Here is a 7,500-nt window from a genome sequence, read left to right on the forward strand (position 1 = left end):
TATGTTAAGTGGATTGGTTTCTTTTAGGCCCATAGGTAAATGTATTTGGGCATCATATGTCGAAGAGTTATGGTTCTATTTATTAAGTCTAAGATAATTTGCTCCTGAGGTCTAGCACCATGAGCCACGAGACTGTCCCTTTACACTGGGGGTTGATTGGCCCAAGAGTGTGAATGATGTGTCGGTGAGTGCGTGGTGGTTTGTCTGGGTCACCCCGTCTGGGATTGCATAGCTAGACAGACGTAGATAGATAGATGATAGATAGAAGGTTGTTGGGTGGTGTAATCAACAGAGACGATCTAAACAGTTTCCTCCAGTGTTTCTCCGGCTATTGCAAAAGACACATGAGTTTTATTGGACCTCTTTTCTCTCTCTCTCTCTCTCTCTCTCTCTCTCTCTCTCTCTCTCTCTCTCTCTCTCTCTCTCTCTCTCTCTCTCTCTCTCGATACATGGACGACAAGTGAGATTTTCAGAGTTAAATCTTCACTTTGCTGTCTTTTGTCACTGATTAGCAAAAGCAGCTTAGGAATAGAGCGTCCTTTGCTACGAGTCATGGGTGATTAGCCTAAGAATTAAAGATTGGTACAAAAGATGAGTTGGTGTAAATTCTTTGTTGTTTGTTACCATTCGCAGTTGGTTATCCTCTTTTATCCCTTGTTATCTCTGTTTTGCTGTTTATTATTATTTTGCTTTTTTTGTTTTGTTATTCTTTTCAATCATTTTTTTCTTACCTGCTTGATATTTTTTTTCCAGTACTTTTTGTGTTATCGTTTTCAGTATTTTTTTTTTTTTTGCTGTTTAGTATGTTTAGTAATTGTTATCCTATCCAGACATCTTTTGGTGTTTCTTGCCCTCCAGTCATTTTTTGTTGTTTGTTACCATTTACAGTTCTTTTTGAGGCTTGATAATCTTTATAATTCCGTTTCATTTACTTTGTTACCCTCGGTGAGCGTTCCCTCCCGTGGTGGTCGATAGCCGTCTCCGGCCGCCTCGCTGGAGAACCTCTGGTACCCTTGTGCTACATATACAGAGCCACGGGTCTTATTCATCGCCTGTGTGCCGGCCATTGTGTTCAGTGTGACAGCTATCCCTCCTCCTTCCCCTCCCCACACACACAAGCACCCATCCTCCTTGTTCACTCAGCCCCCTAAAATGCTAAACGATTCTAGTGGTGGTGGTGGTGGTGGTATTATTGCAGTCGAAGCGAAGAGTTGTTAGTGATTTAGAGAAACGTTTTCAGGGATATGTAGTGCATCGTAATCCTAATCACGCGGTTAATTAAATCTCCCTCAATCTGTGCGAAGTGAAAGGTCGTTGCGGAAGCAGATGGTTGTCGCGCGCGAGGAAGGCGTTAAATTTCACTGCGAGTCATGTTGATTCTATTTATGGTGGCGATTCAGCAGGTGGGAGGATGGAATGTGGCCTCGATGCGTGTGCGTCATATGATTTTTGTGTGGATATCACTTGGCAATAACATCCTCTGTGTGTGTGTGTGTGTGTGTGTGTGTGTGTGGAAGCAACTGCAAGCAAGAATTTTCGGCAGTAAGAAACACCTTCATTTCCCCTTCCTCTTTCCCCCCTCTCCTCAACCTCCCCTCACTTTCCCTCTTCACGCTCCCCTCAGCCTCCCCTCACCGCCCCCTCGCCACATTCAATAGTTTTCGGCTCCCATGGCCACGCCTCGCAGCGGTTCGTCTGGTCTGCAAATTTAGTGTCTGAAATGGGTATCCTCCCTTACTTGCTCGTAGGTCCAGAAACGTCATTGTAGTTTTTGTACTTCTGAGTTTTGGTTGTGATAGTATGTAGTGGTAGTGGTGTTCTTGTTGTAGTAGTAGTAGTAGTGGTAGTAGTAGTGGTAGTAATAGTACTACTACTACTACTACTATTACTATTATCATTACTATTATCATTTACTTCTGTTTCGTGAAGATAAACAAAGCTTCCAATTTCCTCTGTGTCCCTTCGCGTCATAAAAAAAAAAGCAACAAAAAAGAGGCGAGGACTGAGAACTAAAAAAAGAAAGGGAAAAAACTCAACCTTCCATGTTTTTTTTACTCATTCTTTACACAAAACAGGAAGAAAAGTACGGAGGGGAATTTTCAGTTATGATTATTTTGTTTTTTCATTTTTTTCTTCTTCTTTACTTTAATTTACTTTTCTTGGGAGGAACCGAGGCAATGGCGAAGTTTTTATTTTTTCCTTTTTTTTACCGTTTACCGTTTTCCTTTTTTTTTTTTTTTGTGTCAAGGAGGAAGGGACGTGTTGAGGCCGCAGCTCCGTATTACCAACTTACCGCAAAGAACTTCATGATGAGTTGAATCCCTGACTTTTTTTCTTTTTTTCTTTTTTCACATGAAGTCTTGACGCAAGGAAGCAATTTCTTTTTCTCCAGGACGAGTGTCACGTGATACTTCTATCCCCCTTCCCTTCCTCACCACCAAACGCTTCTTTCCTTATACTCTATGTTGGCGCCACTTAGGATGCTGGAGTAAGTCTGAGTGAATGCTGAGGCTTAGTGTAATTGCAGTGTTGTATGTCAGGAAGGCAAGAGTGATATGTGTTGCTTCAGAAGGAGATTTTCCCTAATATACGTGCAGCAAATTGATTACCATTCAGCTAAATTCTTTGGACGGCAGTCTGAAATGTTTCTGCGCCTTTCCTTGATTGCTTTTATGGGTTTTGGGGAAAGTTATTAGGGCGTTCAAGGTTGCGATTTTTCTGAAACGTTTCTGCGCCATATCTCGATTATTTTCTAATTATTTTTCAGATTCTAGTGAAGGTTATTAGGGTTTCTGAGGGTTACGAGTATATGAAAAGTTAATGCACAGTATCTCGAATACGTTTATAGGTTTTAGTGAGCTATTGGCGTTTTTCAAGGTTGTATGCATTATATTAGTAATAGTTCAATAAGGTTTCTGGTATTATAAAACAAGAAAATACATAAAAACTAGAAATCACGTACATAATCCTTGGAAAATTAGTTTATGAAAGATCCCTGAGACTTTCAATAGCATGGGACTTGATTTTCCATTACTGCTTGGTTGCCCATAATTTCCGAGTACGATGTTGGCTCTCGGTAGTTTTTAAATAAGAGAGGTAGCGCATGCACTGTAAACCTAACTACTTGTGCGTCATTATCAAACAGTAATCCAGATAATCGATCGCAGGTTCCCGTTTCGTCTTAAAAATCTGTCATTGCGATGCTGACTCACTCTAGTTTCTTGGTGGGAGAGGTAGCCCTGCATTTTAAGACTATGACTCATTAACTTGTGCGTCCGAATAATCAGTCTCCAGGTCTCTCTTTATATCACTAGGAAACGCCTCGTCATCTCACTTCTCACGTGCCTCCGCCACCACGCCTCCCTCATGTGTCCCCCTTGTGGTGATGGAAAGCATTAATAACCTGAGCCTATTCTTCTCCGCGAGTTGTATGCGGCCTTCTTCCCCTTCCCCTTCCGGCACGCAGGCCACCTTTGTCACTACCTGTTACTGCCTGCGCCACCTTCCGCTCGCCCACCTGCCTCGTGTAGTATTTTGCTGCCAATGTATACTGTGGTGTGAACGTCCCTTGCGCCGCCTTCACACTCCCTCGCCCTCCTCCTCCTCTTTTTGAACTCTTCGCTAAATGTTCTCTCTGTTTCCTTGTGTCTGTGTGTTTGTGTGTTTGTGCATCTATCGGTGTATGTCTCTATTTCTCTTTACTCTTGAGAATAAAAATGCTGGTACACGATTGGTCTTCTCACCAGCAGAGCACCAGAACAGTACCACTCCACGTTACCTTCTCCACACTCACGATGGCCGTCACTTGTCCACCGCAGAGTATCCAGACAGTTTTTCCGCCAGTGTCGTTATCAAGTCAGCTTAACCCTTTATAAAACACGCAGCGGCGCTCGTGTTGTTGATGTTTATTCGGCTGTGCACAGTGCCGCAGGTGTGTTAGTTTTGGTCATGCAGGTGGGATGTGTATAGCCTCTGACAGCCTCTTCATCGCGGTGGTCAGTACTCGTTAACACACTACGCTGGTTCGTTCGTTCATGGTTCGTAGGTTCGTAGGTTCGTGGACGTGAAAATGAGGCAAAGGGAGGGAAGCTTTTGTGAATTTTAACGTTGGAGTGCGATAAGAGGATTAAATGAGAATGTTTTAGAAGAAGTACTATGGTAATTCTTGCAGGTGGCTGTTAAGTAACAAAAGTAAGGCTGAGAGAAAAGGTCGGTTCACTTAAAATAAGAAAATAACATTGGCAAAGATAAATAAAGAAGGAACAAAAAGCGTTGTTTTGCGGGAGATTGGAAGGATAAAGAAGGCCAAGATGGATAAAAAATGACTAGATCTGAGAGTGACACTGAGGGATGGATTAGGAGAGGCACGGTGGGAAGTCTGAATGATTTATTGATTTAACAGCGTCGCAGCAGTGGGGTTATATGGCGCTGCGATGGAGAGAAACGATGGAAAGACTGAAGAAAAAAGAGAGAAATTAAAACCCCAGGGCATCCACTACCAAGTCGTGTATGTGATGGATGGAATGGAAGTAATGTAGGTATCTGATTGGTGGAAACGCGTCGCGGGTGTTCAGGACCTTAAGCTTGACGGAGAGCCGTAAGTTGTGAGTGTCAGTTGTAATGACGCGTCAGTTACGATGAAAAATGGTGACTGGTGAATGTGAAGTGTATTGATAAATGCTAAGCCTTCATACAGGGAAAAAAAAACACCGATCAGACACGTGAATGTGGGTGGATGGGAAAGGGATTTGTATATATATATATATATATATATATATATATATATATATATATATATATATATATATATATATATATATATATATATATATATATATATATATATATATATATATATATATATATATATATATATATATATATATATATATCCACTGTTATTATTTTTAGCTTTTTATTCATAGCGTTTTGTATGTCACAGATTGTATTAGAATTTTGTTATTATATCGCTGAAACTGAAATGAAAAAATATTGCGCAGTGGCAGCGAGGTGCACGGCAGTCACGTGTTGTGGTGAGGCGCGCCGCAATGCAAGCGTCGCTTCACCGCCAGCAGGTGTTAATGGCGGGACATGGCGTGTCTCTCGATATTTCTCAGCTCCTGGAGGAACAAAAGCCTAGGCGGAGCCCTGGTGTGGCGGGTTCGGGGCTTCATTCCCTAAAGGCGACCTGGCTGGAGCAGGTCCAGCAGAAAGCGTCACGAGCCTCGCCTCGCCGCGAGCAATGGCTCCCGAGACTGCTTGCATTTCTCGTTGTGGATTAATGGGGAAGTAGAGGCTGGCGCGCCTATTGGCTGGTGACGACGGGGTTTCGTAAGGGACACCATTCTCGCCTCGTTCGTTGAGGGTAGCGTTAAAATGGTGCCCCATTGAAAAGGCCTCCGCTCCTGATGGGTGGACTAAAAGGAGTGAACCCTTTAATAGAATAAATGGGAGGGAGTAAAGTGTATTGTGGGATAAAAAAAAGGAAGGAGGCACCTTGTGGAGAAAGGAGCGGGGTCACGGTGGAGACAAGAGGGAGGGAGTGATGGAGGGAGGGAGTGGGGGACAGACAGGGAGGGCAGCAGTACCCAGAAGCTAAGCGTGCATTGACTCTGGCGGTGGTGAAGTGGAAAGATTATTTTTATGAAATGTAAGTGTTGAACCTTCTGCGCCATTGAAACCTTGAGGGGGAGAGGTGTACGTTTGTTGTGTGATGTGGAGAGAGAGAGAGAGAGAGAGAGAGAGAGAGAGAGAGAGAGAGAGAGAGAGAGAGAGAGAGAGAGAGAGAGAGAGAGAGAGAGAGAGAGAGAGAGAGAGAAAGAAAGAAAGAGAGAGAGAGAGACTCCTTCTAGACATGCCACCCCAATTAAGCTGACGTGCCGGGAACCAAGTCACGGGGAAAGACGAAGTGATAATGGTCGTGAAGACAGCTAATTGTCATGAACATAGACCCAATCTCCTGTTACATCAGAACCCAACCATACAGAACCCCCTTGCAATGACAGATCAAAACGCTAATCATTCACCAAACCCCCATTGTAATACCTCTTCAGGGCATCGTTACTTAACACAGATATACACCCCAGTAAGCGTTCCTTTGCCCATTCTCTAACAGGCTTGTGTATGGCCCAGTAACACACATCTGTCGCACTGGAAAAAGAAGATTAATAGATACACTTCTTGCCAGTTAATAAAGGTATATTGTGTGTCGTTCGTAACGCTCGCCGGGAGTGCCAGAGACCAGGCCTTGTTTTACAGGTGCCTTAATTAAGCTTTCGTTGACGTCTACCACAGAAAAAATGTGTCAATTTAGAGTATTTAAATCTGGGGGATTAGATTTTATTTCCCGGATGTAGATACGTGAGAAATACGATGAGTGTGGCCTATATTCCCTTTGTAAGTTTTTGATGTTGTAATTAAAACTAAGATAAGCAGAGAGAGAGAGAGAGAGAGAGAGAGAGAGAGAGAGAGAGAGAGAGAGAGAGAGAGAGAGAGAGAGAGAGAGAGAGAGAGAGAGAGAGAGAGAGAGAGAGAGAGAGAGAGAGAGAGAGAGAGAGAGAGAGAGAGAGAGAGAGAGAGAGAGAGAGAGAGAGAGAGAGAGAGAGAGAGAGACTCGGAAAGTTTTCTAATCATGATTTAAGCGCATTTGTTGAAGCTTGCAAACTTGCCAAAACACACACACACACACACACACACACACACACACACACACACACACACACACACACACACACACACACACACACACACACACACACACCATTCTGCCAGCAACACTGAACTCTGGGACTGATATACTTGCACCACTACCGCCTCTCGCAATTTGAGACTCACTATTAACCTGCTACTTCTCACGCCTCAATACACGCGGGGATGCTGCCGGAGGTCGTGCCAGCCTGCCCGTTTAGTTCAATTGTCTGCAAGCTGACTAGGCCACGCTGGTGATATCTAGGCAAGTCAGGTGTTCACGTGCACTTCTAAGCGTAAATTGGTATCCACAGTTAGTACTCTAAAGGGAAAAAGTAACCACGTGTATTGTTTCTGAATAGAGGGCTGGCAATGTGATGTAGTGTTAGGGTTGGTAAGGTTGGTGGGCAGTTTGAGTGTGTGGTCTTATTTGTGTTATCGTTGGTGTTTGCTTTTCTGTTGTTTTGTTAGGTTTGGTTATGTTAGAGTGCTGTTGTCTCAGGTTTGGCACGGTAGTTGATTTTATTGCCTAAGTGATGTGGTGTTCTTTGTGTTCCGTTCATGTTTCCCTTTGTGTTGTGTGTTGGTTAGGTTAGGTCAGGTTTGGTTTGGTTGGGTTGGTTGGGTTAGGTTAGCATGTTTTATTCTCAGGATTGACACGATTGATATGTTTTTTTGTAGTCTCATTCATATTCTACTCGTTCCTTCTTTATATTGTGTTATGTTAACGTACATTACGTTTATTGAAGTTAGGTTATATAAGTTTAAGTTAATACAGCATTAATTAGACACGGAGCTTTACTTCACCTTCAA

At 43.1% G+C, this 7,500-nt stretch overlaps 1 protein-coding gene and 1 long non-coding RNA gene across 3 annotated transcripts in view; one reads left to right on the forward strand and one right to left on the reverse strand.

Moving 5' to 3' along the window:
• Window positions 1-7,500, reverse strand: part of LOC135109274 (nephrin-like) — a 123,206-nt gene that overhangs the window by 93,045 nt on the left and 22,661 nt on the right. The gene's annotated exons all lie outside the window — the stretch shown is intronic.
• The window catches only part of LOC135109279 (uncharacterized), a 308,732-nt gene that overhangs the window by 24,148 nt on the left and 277,084 nt on the right, over window positions 1-7,500 (forward strand). The window lies entirely within an intron of this gene.

This window comes from Scylla paramamosain, chromosome 18 (genome assembly GCF_035594125.1).
Source record: "Scylla paramamosain isolate STU-SP2022 chromosome 18, ASM3559412v1, whole genome shotgun sequence".
NCBI lineage: Eukaryota > Metazoa > Arthropoda > Malacostraca > Decapoda > Portunidae > Scylla > Scylla paramamosain.